The sequence below is a fragment of the Pyrgilauda ruficollis genome, unplaced genomic scaffold (assembly GCF_017590135.1).
Source record: "Pyrgilauda ruficollis isolate IOZ18807 unplaced genomic scaffold, ASM1759013v1 scaffold17, whole genome shotgun sequence".
Lineage (NCBI taxonomy): Eukaryota > Metazoa > Chordata > Aves > Passeriformes > Passeridae > Pyrgilauda > Pyrgilauda ruficollis.
Genome location: NW_024515875.1, coordinates 5,029,129 through 5,042,646, shown reverse-complemented (window position 1 = coordinate 5,042,646; position 13,518 = coordinate 5,029,129). Strand labels below are relative to the sequence as shown.

General features: G+C 43.4%; 1 long non-coding RNA gene across 1 annotated transcript; it reads left to right on the top strand.

The window, feature by feature from the left end:
* The first annotated feature begins 754 nt into the window (after positions 1 to 754).
* LOC121351622 lies at positions 755 to 13,214 on the top strand. Its single transcript, XR_005954805.1, has 3 exons — positions 755 to 866; positions 7,108 to 7,212; positions 12,434 to 13,214. It is a non-coding gene; the product is annotated as an uncharacterized LOC121351622 (long non-coding RNA).
* Positions 13,215 to 13,518: the final 304 nt, after the last annotated feature.

The window sequence follows — 13,518 nt, the reverse complement described above, 5'->3', positions numbered from 1 at the left end:
AATTTGGCCCATGAAAATTCATCTTTCTAATCCCTGAGAATGTCATGAGTATGAGCTGCAGCCTTTCTGGTATGAATTCTCCAGAGTGGATTCAATTTCACACAAGCCCTAGCAAGACAGACCATCCTAGGCTAGGAATTCATACCCTTCACAGCCTTTAATCTTCAGAGAGACCAGAAACTACTGCTCTCCCTATAGCACCCACCTTCAAATCTATACATAATTTTTCCTTCCTAGAGCAGGGAGGTTCGATCTGGGAATTTGGAGGTCAAATGCTTTAAACTGTCTTACCCTATACCTCCCTTTCGTGTTTGAACATGTTTATGTACAGCACTGCTTGTTCACATACAGTCTTCACCTTCACCTGCATCATTAAGTTAATGCTTTTCCACAGCATTTTTCCTCATCCATTTCCCCTTGACCCACAGAATCCTGTCACCTGAGTTTAATGAGCCATTGAACTTGGCTTAGGTTCAGGTTAGACACTGTGTTCAGAATTGTTAGTCTTCCAGTGTTTTCCCCAACTTCCCTTGAGCTGTGTATTATTGGCCAGCTGCCTACTCACGAACTCTGCATCAGAACTGACTCCTCACCAAGACAGTACATACCAGGCTTGAATCCACCTCAGAGCAGCTTGACAGACAGGCGATATTTGTAGTATTTCCATGGAGACAAGCAGAGCAGGTTCCAGTTACCCAGAAGGGAATGGCTCTCTGGAGTGCTGCAGGGCTGAGAAGCAGGGAGGTGCTCACAGAAGCCCTCCAGCCTCAGCTGAGCGAGCACCAAAGGACATGCTCCAGTACAGCTAGGCACACGCATCTGTGTGGCCTAGCTGAATCTGACCCAAGGTCATGAACAGCAGAAAGGTATCTCTCGTGCCTGTTACTCTTCTGAGATTTCACCTTTCCTGTATGTTTTTGCATGCTCCTTGTTTCAGTTGCAACAAGATTATTATTATTACAGACCATTGTGTCACAGTCTGACTTTTTTCTGTTTTTTTTTTTTTTTTTTTTATTACTGCTTTGCATTGCTGCATTGGTTAAAATACTGCTACTGCAATCAAGAATTTTGGTTAACAGCTGAATAAATGTTTGAAGACACAAATAATTACCCTAATTTACTCTATTAACTGCACACACAAAATTTAAAGACTTGCAAGCACCCCCACTGGAGAAAATACTTCAGAAACAAAATATTAGGGAAGATGTTGCTCTGTGCTTAAGAAGGTGCCTCCTCCTGTACGTGCCTCAGGACAGTGCCTCCTTGACTCTGTTTTCTCCAGTGGAGACCCCTCACTCTTTAGATCTGCACAGCTGTTTGGACCAGAGTGAAATAGCTGCAATCATGACCTTGCTCTCACCTTTCCCCATGATCACCAATTTCTTTGACAGTTAGTAATTTTGGGGGCAGTGGAAGGATTGTGCCCACCTGATGATAAGGCCAGGACTAGTCTTTGTGCAGGAATATAGCAGATATAGCGAAAAACACAAATCCTCTGCTCCTCTTTTCTCTCTGGGGACTTTGGCATCCAGCTTGTCCATGCAGAATTCCCTCAAGGAATGGAAAGGGCTCAGAAATGAAAGAACTGGCTTCAGGCCAACACTTGGTCCTTCAGGCAAACTCCTGAGATGCCCTATATGTGAAATGAATTGCAGACCTCTGCCTCTGAGGGAATTAGAGTTAATTTCTTAATGTTCTCAACGAAAAGGAGGGAAAAAAAAAAAAAAAAAAAAAGAAGCTGTGCAGGCATTTTGAACCTCCTCACTGCTGGGCTGTGCATTTCCTTCTTAAGGCAGTTACAGGAGAGATGGTTGTTAGGGAGAGGTAGTACGATCCCATTTTGTATGCAGATTTCAGTGCTGAATTGAAGGTCTCACGGTCTCATGATGCCAGGGCAACAGCAGCAGTGTCTGGCCAGTCCTTTTGCAGTGATCATCAAATGACCTTGAGATTTACCCAACCAGGGCAGTACAGTTTCTATAAATATTACATTTTCCAGGATCGTGTTTTCAGCTGTACCAGAGGCAATCCTAGAGAAGAATTAATTCAGTCAGGCATACCCTCCATTCCTTCTTACCCCTTTCCTCTCCCTCAGCACTGGCCCTCCCTTACTCTGGGTTGTAAAGAAAGCCTCCAAGATTTCTCTTTTAGCACTGACCTTCTGAGCTATCTAATGATGAAGATAGGAAGAGGCTGTAACCAGACAGTGGAAAAAAAACCCCTTTTGCTAGCAGGGAAATGTGTGAGTAATATACACACTGTTGGATGGTGGCCAAATCACTCTAGTAACGGCTGTTAGCTCCCCTTACAAAGAAAATGATCAAATGAGAAAGAGGAGCTGCAGTCGGGTGTCAGAAATGCTGAGTCGCAGCCGGAGAGTGCCGCATCTGATGGAAATTTACCCGGGAGCCAGCGACCTTCACACGCTGGGGACGAGGCTTGTAGGGAAATCCTGCCCTCGCTCACACACTGCTGCACTACCTCCATGTCACTACCCAGGCAGAGCACAGCCTGGAAAAGCAGACCAGGAGATCAGCTCCAAGACAGGGTGGGCTGCCAGGACAGGCTCCACGGCATGAAACAGGGTACTGCTCTCCATAGTGTGCAAGGATGTCTGGCCCCACAGCACTGCCTAGTCCACAGGGATTACTCTCCTCAGGTAATTAATTACTGCTCATCTGGCTCCTCCCCTGCTGCTTTGGTCACATGGATTTGAAATGAGACAGGTGGGTCCAGCTGACCCGTACCTGGGGCTGCTACAACAGGAGACAGCAGGCAGCAGAGGTGACTTCACCGCTCCCTGCTTTCCGCCTTGGGTTGAGGCAGAGCTTCTCCAGTGCATGCACTGTAGCCATTTCCACATTATTTCAGGCCCATATTGGAAGCAGAATGCAGGAATGGCTTCACCCTTGTCAGAGGATCTCAGGTTTGGGATACCACCAGAACATCACATCCTCTCTCCCGCATACTGCAGCATAATCAATAGGTTTCCTGCAAGTTCTCATCCTCTCCCTGAAAGACAATGAGAAGTGGGGGAAGATGTGCCGTAATGCCAGAGGACAAAGGATACAAGACAGTAAGAGCTGTAGTTGAAAAGAGAGGACAACTACTTGCATCGAGCTCAAAAATGGAAAAAAGAGGAGAGTAGCTGGTGCTGTAATGATGGGGATGTTGGCTAGATGGTGCTAGCACATGCTCCTGTGCTTTTATCATGAACTAGTACAACATTATTGCTGCTTTTCCTTTAGACAGAGGTTTCATTTCCATTGCAAGAGCTGGAGAAACTACTGTCTGTTGATGGTATTGCTAACAGAGAACTGGAAGTCCCCAATGGAGCTCTTATTCGTGTCAAAGATGAAGGGCTTTTGGAGTATGAGAATGACAATTCTCTCTTTGCAGCACTGGGAAATGATAAGCAGCCATCTCAACCCAGTAGTCCCATGTTGGCTAAACATGACACAAAATATGATATCTGCCTGACATCATCCCTGAACTCACCCCTTCTTGTGCTGTGCTGCAGAAACTCGTTCTTAATCCTCTGGACTATACTGGATTAAGCTCTCCTGGCTGTGCTGATAGAGCCGACTCCAGCCACCAAGGCAACAGCAGGCTACTTGGAGCATATCCACGTGGTGAGGTGAAGATCCTGGCTCCAGCACACCCAGTCCTGCAAGCCACACACTTTTAATTTGTACGTTGTGCTTTTGATTTAGCGCTGCATCCTGCTTGTGGCAGAGCATCTGTACTGGTCTTCAGAAGATCCAGGACCAGGTAGGAGAGATCCTGTGCCTGCTGTGCCGAAAACCATTGGGCTTCTGGGACACCTGCTGGTGGACTGGTGCTTGACACAAAAGGTCCTGGGAAGTTCAGGCCCACACAAAGACTATTTCCAAACTCCAAAGCTTGGATTAAATGTTTCCTATTAGTGAATATCTGTGAAGAACAATGAAGACTGAGGGTAAATCAGATCTTGAATATAGGTTCAGACCTAAAACAAACTCCCTATATATTATGGCTTACACAGAGCCCAGCCACCACTAGAGGGAACAGAAGCTCACAATGAATGACAAAATTACTAGATTGCTCTCTAAAATTAATGCAGTCAATGAGAAAATACTAGCAGACGTTCTCCATTAGAACTGGAAATGAAACATAGACGTCTCCTGATATGGTAAGAGAAGGAAGTGGAAACTGGAAATGGAGAACACGTATTTTGAACAAGTTTTATATCTTTGCCTGTCCTTCAAGCCCCATCTCCAGCTCCTGCAGGCGGAGGATTAAAAGTGAACACCTTATATCCAAGTCTCCTTGAAGCTGTTGATAGGAAATTAGGCAAAGCTACAGACTAGGACAGCATATATTTGGTGGAAAAGAAGATATTGCCTCATCAAAAAGAGCTTACAAACATCCCAAACCCTCTCTTTGTAATGGCATATGTTGCACACAGAAGCAGAACCAGCTGGCTTAGCTGTTCTGGGCTTGCTCCTAGGTGCTCTGTGAACATGTAGCTCTGCTCTGGGCTGCACTGTCCAGCCAGCCTTTTTCCACAACAGTGGAAAAAATCAGTACCAATATGATCAGGTAGAAAGCTAAAGTAAATTTTTTTCCAAGAGGTTAGAAATAGCCTTTACTTCAGCAGCCAGTTATCCAGAACTGAGAGAAATAGGAACTAGCAATTGAGACTAAACAGTACACATCCCTGCAAGTGCTTGCCTGTCCTCGGGGTGCGGTTAGTAAGGAAAGGGTTTCGCCAATCCCTGCTGCTGCCTGCTCCTTCAGAGCTGTTCATGCTGCCATAAGTATCCTTTGATATATGCTGGCACAAGGGCAGCGTGCCTTGCTGGATACCCTGATTCCAGGCACCTCACAGCAGTTCTCCTGCTGGCTGATGGTGCAGAGCAGCCAGAAGCCAAAATGGATACAGGGCAGAGCAGTCCTTACATAATAATTCTTCCTAAAGTTTAAGGTCAGGTTAATAGTACTGTAGGAAGGAATTGCACTCTTACTGCCTCTTGTGTCAATCATTTCAGTTTATGTTCTAGTCTTCCCTTTCCTAGCTCTTGGATTTATATGCCTTCAACCTCTGTTTTACTATGTCATGCACACTCACTTCCAAAGACTTGTTCCTGATTTACACTGCTACAATCAAGAGGAGGACTCCACATTATTGCTCCCAGGAACGAATCCTTCACAGATCTCTTGATATGTGAAGCAGCTACAGGGAAATTTGAAACAGTAGCAGAAACAGTCCCATTACTGCCTCTTGTCCACATGACTCATCTTGATCCTGTTAACTGCGACTAACGTATTTCCTAAGAAATGCACTTTTTGGTCCTGCCTCCTTATGCACAAGTTTTCCTGCAATACCCTGCCTGGCACAGAGTGAGCCATTTCCTCTCATTCCCACAAGCAAATCCCACACAGCCATGTGCAGCAGGTATCAAAAGACACCTGGTCACATTGCAGAGAAAAACTCAGTCCAGAGGTCCTCAGCTGAGCAGCAGCCTTTGCACAGCTCCAAAGGCAGGTCGTGTATGTGGTTCTTTTCTGGCCTCTCTTTTCCCCTGGAGGGAGAGGAAAACCTTGGTTTTAGTATGGCTACAGTCACCATGGCTGCCTGGCACAGAAATCAATGGAAGGGCATGAAATCTAGTCCAGTGTCTGTCATGGCACTTCTCAGGTGGGAAGTTGCCTTTACCCTTTCCTCCCACCCTCAGGGCCAGTCTAGCTACCCCCATTGTCTGCCAAGCAAAATTTTTACCCAGCTGCAAGGATTTCAATCACAGACTAGCTTAGATGTGCACACACACAAGGGTTACTGATGCACTCATGGCCCGTCTTCCTCTGCCCTCATCTTCAAATGTCACTCTCATAGAGGTTCTGGGGCTGACTCATTCCAAGCACAAACCCTGGCCTGCCCATGACCTGCATGTCTGAGCAATTCTCCTCGGCCAGCTTTATTTCAGACCTTGGCTGTGGGCAGGAATGATGTGTCTGGGAGTAAAGCTGAACTCCTTTGTGATTGACAAGGAGGCCTCTGGGTATCCTTTAACCTAATGCTGCTGCTGAAATGGGCTGGTGCCACAAAACACAGCAGTAGGAACAGCTCTGACTGAGGCCAGGGAAATGCCAGCCTGCAGTTTCAGATCTTCTTCAGAGGCAGAATGACCATATGCCTCTGTCTGGATTCCAGTTTAGGCTTGGAATATGAACAATGAAAAACTAGCAGGGTAGTTGAATTCCAGACCTGGAATTGGGATTCTCCCTAATCTTTTCAGACAGATGCTTCAGGATTTTTCTGTGACACTCTCCAGTACCTAAACAGGAGCATTATGGTCTCATTCCATTGAGCTGTAAATTCTCAATTTTCAAATTGTCAAATGATCAGTTCTTGATCTGATCAGCATGGGAAGCCTGCTCCTAAAACAAAAGGTGTTTGTACAGCAAACAAGGCTAAGAAATGAGATTCTTCTGTACAGCAGATTACTAGCACCTTAGAAAAATCTGGCCTGTCCAGACTTCAGTCATTTTTAGAAGGTTAGGTTTTGTAATACTTTGCACCCTCAGATGTCACTGGAAGCTTTGCTCTTGATTTTTGTGGGGACAGGGCTTATTTTAAGGGCATTTCATCTTATCAGAAATGAAAAGCACTTTATACACTCTGTGCACATGGGCATAACCTAGCCATTCAGGGAAATGCTGTCTCTGTAGGACAACCATGGGCTGACAAGACATCCACATGCATATAAAAATCACCATGTCAAGGCCTTAATTTTTCTGAAAATTTTTGTCTCCAAGTGCTATGCAAATTAAGCAGTTCATCTTCACTTTCCCCTTCTGAAAAATAGGCTGAACCAAGAGAGGACTTACAAACAGGACTTGACAAAGTGTGTAATTCTTTAGAGCAATTAGAGCCCATCATGGGACAGGAGCTGTGCATTTCACCTCTCTTGCCTGTGCTCATATCTTAATGTCCTCTTGAGAAGTTTGACATTGCTCAACTAACAAAAAATGGCCAAAGCATTTGAATGAAGCAAAGGCCAAACAAAAAATGAACTGTCTCACAAGTCAGCTCTGCAGCTCTTAAGCAACCCTCCTTCCCTGCAGCCAGTCTGATGCCAAGATGTTGCCATACCTTTGGCAGACACCTGAAGAAAGGAGAAGTGAAAGTGTGAAGCCATACATTGCCTTAGCACAACCACACTCATGCAGGTGAGTGCTGGGGTGGTGGGGAGCCCCTTCTTGAGACGTGGAGAGAAACTTGCCCTGTGCCCAAGGGCCTCACAATAAAATCATGCACTTTAATATCTGCTCATAATCCTTGATGGTCTCTAATTTTTGAAGGGATACCTAAATCTAAATAGGCAGTAGGATATATAAATACATATGTTATTTTACTAACTAAATAGCCTTTTTCTCACCTTTTACCTCATGAGCATATCTTTAGCTACAATGAGATAAGAGTTGTGGTGGCTGTCTGTTTGGAAGCTCCAGTAAGAAGTGCTTCTGTCAGACAGCTTTCTTCTCTCTGATGATACAAAACCAAGGTGGTTGTGGATGGCAATGTGATGGTCAGTGAACCTCAACAAGTCATGAGATGGTTCAAACAGCAGTGCAGACTGGTAATTAAGCATTAACAAACATCAGTCAAATGTAGAGCAAAAGAGGATATCAGAGAGCAGCAAAACAGGATTCTGCTGCAAAGCTCCAGTGAAGTACAGAATATGTCACACATTTCATGGCAAACCACTTTCCCTCCCTATTCTTGGTAAATCCTCTCCCCTCTCCAAAAGACTTCTTTTTGCAAAGAAACAACAGGGGTGAAGTTTACACAAGGGAAATTCTTGAGCATGAAATGCAGAACACAAAACACAACATCAGCCTGAAAAGTCCAGCAATCCATTATCATAAGCTTATATGAGCCACATTTTCCATGTTTCTAAAACACAACCAAAGTAGCTAACGTCTCTTATGTGGCAGGAATCCAGAGAAAGAGCCAAGCCAAAGCAAGACTGGGCAGTCCTCCAGCAGAATGGGTTAGCTTCAAAAGTTGAAGTGCACTTAAAACTTTAAGGGGGAACAAGGGGCCAACTTTAGATGATGTTTTGTCAACCATACATGGATTTCCAAGCTGATGAGAAGTTCCTCTCATCAGATTAATACTCCACCATTAGGCTATAATTTTCTTCATAGGAATGATGCCATTTAAGCAACAGGAGCAAGTTTTATCATCCCATCAAACATCATGGCTGACACTTGCTATTTCCAGTATACTCTCTGTTCCACACACAGGGTAAATTTCCCACCAGGAGAGTAACTACTATTTACTTAGCAGGAGCTCAGGACAGAAAGAAGAGAGGATTGCTTCTACAAATGAAGAGTACTTGGGAAATTCTGAGAAGGACAGAATGTTACTAGCATCTTGCAAGAAGTAGCACAGACACTGTGACAGTCTCTACTCTTGTGGAAAATAGCTCAGTAAGGAGTGCATTTCTTGTCCCAGCTGAAAACTGTAATTTCCACCAGTACCAGACCATCTTATATGAGGCTGCTGATCCACTTGGAATTGGCTAAATCCCTTGGGACTCTCCCAGCCATGTTGTTACTCCAGTCACTGATGGTTTTCTTGCGTAGAGCTAGTTGGAACATGCTGTAAAGGCAGATCAACTAGTAGCCATCTTATCAGTATGGAGTTACTCTTTCTTATTGCTGTTTTGCCATGCCTTGTTCATACAGATAACTGGTAGTAGATGTAAAACAAGTGAGAAGAAAAATAGGTCTTTAAAATAAAGATTTTTTTCCTCTGAGCACACTCAGACAAACAACAGGGTTTCAGAGATCTTGTGGTGCTTTTAGGAGAGAGACACGGAGAGACAAGTCATTTTAGGGAAGCTTTGTAAAGCCAAGTAATTCCAGCTTTAGTGATCTGCAGTGTGTATGTAGCATTGAGCAGGAAAAAGAGGAAAGGGGTTACAAGCCTGCTTATATCAAGCAAGTGCAGATAGGAGAAGCTATTCACAACACAAAAACATTGTTGTGACACTTAACCTTGCTCTGATGACAGTCTCAGCAAAGGCAGCAAGAATTGATTCAGTTTGGAGACTGAACTCCTACTTCTCTCCAGGAGTGAATGTAAGGGAGCAGGAGCACTAGGAAGGAGGGAGGAGTGGAAAGCAAAAGAAAAATTGTTCGTTTCTTATTGAAATGGGCAGACAGCTCCCCTGGTGTCCTCACATTGGCAGAGCGCCTCCCCTCCTCCTTAACAGCTGCCCCTTGTTTCAATGTATTAAAAACAAGATAATAAATCTATCCAGAAAAGACATTTACACAGTGTCTAAAACATAAAGAGGGCCCACATCAATACAAATCAGAATTTTGAATTGGCTATTCTGACTTCACAGAGTATATTGTCCAGAAGTTTTTAAAATAACCACGTGGAGAAATATTTTGTTTGAAATAGAGGCTGAGAAAAGAGGGGCTGCATCACCACATACTGCTGCACACAGTCATACAAATGATACTGAGTCCAGAAAGTCCCATGGAAAACTGTTCTCGAGTCTGTACACACTGCATGCTCCACAACATTTCAGAATGGCCTATTTCTAAAGAAAAATACTAATGACCCATAAAAAAGTTAAAATCCAACACTACAATGGGCCACAGAAAAAATAACAGGAGAAAGGAGAATTACTGGCAGTGTCCAAGGTCCCTGTAATAGCTGGGAGTTTGCTATGGAATTTCCTAGCTGTTAGCATCTGAAAGAGAAGCAGGACTGGCAGCAAACGAGTCTGCATGGCATATGAAATGTTTCAGTATCAGATCCACATTCAGAAATATGGAAAACAAATCCCACTTTCAGGGATAAGACCTGCTGAAAGAGAGGACATGACATTGGCAAAATGGTAGCAGAAAAGGAAGACAGGAAGGAGAGAAGGTACAGAGAATGGGAATGGCTAAAAAGAGGGAAAGAAATGGTGATGAACAGCTAGGATTTTTAAAAATGCCAGTTTTGTTATAAACTCAGTGTATGACCTTGATGACAGGTGAACCTTTCCATGCTTTTCCTCAGATTCCCATATCTGTAAAATAGATACAATAATTTTGTACTTTGAGGTTCTTACATGGAAAGTGCCAGAAAGCTATTAAATATACAGTGTAAAAAAAGTATCAATTAGGCATAAAAGGAAAAAGCCAACTCAAAAAATATTCACTGGTATCTGTGGAAAAATGTCATTTTGGGTGCCATAAAGAGCTATGCCATTTATATTCTTAAAAGGAAGCATGGCTGAGAAAACAGCACTCTCTTCTTACTACCACTGAGGTCTCAGCAGACCTTCCTACAGAAAGAACACAGTGTAAACAAATAAATGCTGATGTGATTTTGATAGTGATTGATGAAGGAAGACCAAGATCCTTGATGCTCTCATTGTCTTCAGCACTGTGAACATCTAATAACCTTACTCGAGAGCCTCGTATTCAGACTGCAAGGAAAAGACAGTAAAGGATAGAGTAAGCTGGTAAGAGATGTAGATACAGCAATGAAATTGCTTTTTCTGATTGGGTTTCATTTTAGTGAAAAGATAAATGATCCCATCATCCTGGCCTCATGTTTATAGGCATCTGGATCTGTGTGTTGTGTATGAAAGCAGCCAGCAGTGCTCTGGTGTGGACAGCAGAGACTGTATCAGGGAATTCGTTGAGCAGTAACTATATGCAAATTATTGCCTCTGCAGTGGATGACAGCAAAGGAATGTTGGCAACATCCTCTCTAGGATTTTGCTGTTCCTCAGGGAATCTTCTGACTAAGTGAAGGGCACTTATGAGTTACATAAATTCATTATTTCTGCAGCTTGGGCACTCTTTTGCCTGCAGTGCTGCAGGAATCTTAGCATGCAGCTTGGGATTTTGCCAGTCAGCTCACTAGAGTACTGAAGCGAAGCAATGAAGCCAATGCAGCAAAAATGCTGATTGTACTACAGTCTAGGAGAAATTCTTTTCGTATTCAACTCACGGCAAAGCTTGTTACGTCATAAATCCTCTGAAGCAGGGAGAGAGGGAGAAGGGAGAGAAGCCTGCTGTCTCTGCTTTTCCTGCGCTGTCTATTCTCAGCGCTGTGCGTCACGCTCTCCTTCATCACTCTCCATCACTTCTGCACAGTTCATGAAGATCCTGACATCCGCAGTGTTATGAGTTAGCAAAGGTCTTTTCCACCATAATCCAAAGATCACAAAAGCCAGAGAGAGAGTTTCTTGCTGTCAAGCCACATGTTTTTGCTCTGAGTAAACTTGACAGAATAAATAAAGAGCCCCATAGTGCCAATATTAAAAACAATTTTCAGAGTACAAAAGCACTTTAAATTGGGAAAAAATGACACAGGGCTTTTGGAAGAAATAAAAGCAAATGCAAATGCCAAATTCAGTTACTGTCAGGAAATTGTATATTAAGAGAGATGGGTTCATAGCAGTTATTAATAGCCACTGGCTAAGAAACTACTTTTTGTTTTCTGCTGAATGGTTGGTAGTTTTTTTCCCTATTTTCTCCCACAACAGCACAAAACTGTGAGTTCACCTGTGAAAAGACAGAGAGCAAGAAGCAAGCAATAATAGTTAATAGCTGGAGAACATGGGTATTTGCTTGGGGTTGCAAGATGTCAATTGTCAAATCCATAATAAGACAGTAACTTAACAACTGAGTTTACAGCATTAGGCCAGAAATACCAAAAATGAGCAGAAGGCCAAACAGGAATATGAAGAGACAAAGCAATTTGTTTAAGGATTCAGAACAGTAGAGTGGCAGAGTTATCTTGAGCTATGACTAAACCCGGTGTGTCAAGATTTATTAACCAGGGATTCCAGGATTTACTAAACCAGCAACTCCTGCTGAACTGTTGATATTCTGAAGATGGTTTAAATATACAATTATATTGTTGGAAGGATGATATAAAAAGGGTTTTAGGCAATACACACAGTTCTTTTACTGGGTGCAAGGTTGCCATCTGGAGAGCTGCAGCACTACTGGGCTAGGGACACTGATAGTTTCAAAGGCAATTAGTCTAACCCATTGCTGACATAAAAGAACACTGGTGCACTCCTTTTAATTGCTGGGTTTTGAATTCATCATAAAAATTATGATGTGAGAGCTGGGAAATGTGCCTAATATAGGCTGAGAGACAGTCTGACTTTCATTGCATGTGTGGCATGCATCTGCATCCATGTTGCTAAGCATTCTAATGGCACAGAGACAGGACACGCCTCCTAAAGTGAAAAATACACTATTTACAACATCATGCTTTGAAGGGTAGAGTGATAAAGAGAGCTACAGAGCAAGGAGTGCTCAAGTAGCAGAGTAACAGCAGCTCTGATTCTGTTACCAAGTTCCTCTGGTCACAAAGATATTACATTGCACTTGTATAACTCATGCTTTCTGTCTGCAGGTGGAAAAATGACAAGGCGTGCGTTCTCCATCCCTGGAGATATTCAAGACTGGATAAAGCTGTGAGCAATCTGGTCAGATCTTCAGCCAACCCTGATTTGAACAAGATGTTGATCTGGAAACTTCCAGAGGTGTCTTCCAACCTGAACTATGCTGTACCTGTTGCAACTTAAGGATGGTGTGATGTTGCCTCCCATGCTTAGCAGAATAGCAACTTCTGGCCTTTATTTCCTGGCCAGAGTCAAGTACCTGATCTCTGCTGAAGAAAACTCTTCCATTTATCATGCTTCACCAGGAAGAGTCATTGGGTATGGTTACAGAAGCAGCTCAATCCCATAATGCAAGACTTATCCACAAACATTTCCAGTTAGCTTAAATCGTGAGCTCCTAAACCAATGAGTGCTGACACTTCGCATTGCACTGTGTGGACATAAAATGTAGCTGGGCATTTAAGTGATGAGCAGAAATTCCTCCTAATCTTGTCATATTCCCTTGATGGCAGTCATGAGGTGCAACACAGACTATTCCCTAGTGCCTGTCATGCCTCACCTTATGAATACCCCAAATACACAACTTTGCTTCCAGAGATTTTTTAGAGTTCTGCTAATTCTTTTTTGTTCTTTCCATGTCTATCTTTCCATTTACTGGCAAGTATTTTCTCTTCATTTATGCACATAAACCACATAACACCAAAGTTATGCACCCTCAAGTCTACTCCTCCATGCAACCTTTTCTCACGATGAGCAGCGGTTGTAAATGTACTAAAGCTGAGAAGAGACACAGAGAACATACGGCCCTAATAAAGTTGTTGGAGCTCTCCATGCAATAAAATAAGCTAGAATGTAGCACAAAGAAAAGGATACATTATTCTGTGGATGTAGTTGGCAAACCATGGGAATTTGATGTGATTAGAAAAGCTTAAGGCAGTAACAGCTTTGTGGGCACTTACCTGCTTCTCAGTGAGCACAGTTACTGCTGGTATCTAGCGTGGTGTCAGGCACACCAACAAAACACAGGAGCGCTCACATAAACATGCCCTGCCATGTGGGTTGGTATAAGGCTCAGTAAATTGTGTGGTGCAAAGGC